Consider the following 1168-nt stretch of genomic DNA (forward strand, 5'->3'; position numbering starts at 1 on the left):
ATATGACCAAGGATGAGGTCATATGAGGTCATGCACAGCCATGCACAGCAGGTCACCTGACCATCCAATCCTTCCAGCAGGTTCCAGCACATGCCAAGGTATACCAGCTACTTCCATGTCATAAAGGCTTAGTCATGTCTCTTGACCAACCAATGAGCTGGTGCCCTGACACCTAGCTCTCTTGTGCAACAAGCCAACACCCAAAGCCAGTGCCTCATCTCTCACACAAGGAAGTGCTGGCTTACTAGGTATGTGTTTTGGTTCACCTCATGAAATCCTTGTTCACACCATCCTAGTCACAAGGAGCAGTCTTGCCAGTATCACCAGGAGTATGATGCTCAACACTGTGCCAAAGCAAAACTTCAGAAGGAAACATCAATCACATGCCTGAAGCAATACCAAGCTCACAAGAAGAAGCAGGAGATGCACAAAGAGACCACTGAAGTGTTGCTCTTGCTCATGCAGAGTCTCTAATCATGTTATTCTTGAGTTGTAACTACTCATAGCTAGGCACTTGGACTTGTAACCTGTCTTGGTCCATCAAAATGTACATGTTATGCTGCATGGTTACCCCTGGTGCTTGTGGAGTGGGGTAGGACCACCCAGGAGCTGGTTGTTGGCCTATACCAAGCATTGGCAGGAATGAGGTTGCAACTGGAACATGTTGTGGGGCTTGCCACCATGACACATTCTGCATCTGGGGCAGCAAGTTATGCATGGGCACAAGGGGCACACATTGTAAGGGCTCCTGAGGACTCAGTCTGTGGTCAGGGGGTGGACCTTGAACTTGTTTGGGTGGACAACCTTGTCTCTTAGCTGGCTTCTGGGCTTGGCCAGCATCTTGAGTGCTCAGAGTGGGTGTAGGAAGGGTGTCAAGTCAACAATGCTTGGCAGTGTGATTCTGGGATTCAAGCAGCTTTTGAGCTTGGTCTTGCTTGGCTCTCTCCTCTGCTCATGCTGCCATGGCTTGTCCAAGTTGCTTGGCTCACTGCGAGACTTTGTCAGCCAACATTTGTCAAAAGTAACATGTGCCAGCTATGAGTGCCTTGTGTAGCTGAACAAGTGCCATGAGGTTTGAAATATTTGAGGGGTTCATGATTTCACCTGAGAAGGGCCAGCTGTTAGGGCAACACAGGCTGACTAAGTCTGCTCACCTAAGAGTGCCAAG

This window comes from Dacryopinax primogenitus (assembly GCF_000292625.1).
Source record: "Dacryopinax primogenitus strain DJM-731 SS1 chromosome Unknown DACRYscaffold_6, whole genome shotgun sequence".
In the NCBI taxonomy this organism is placed as follows: domain Eukaryota; kingdom Fungi; phylum Basidiomycota; class Dacrymycetes; order Dacrymycetales; family Dacrymycetaceae; genus Dacryopinax; species Dacryopinax primogenitus.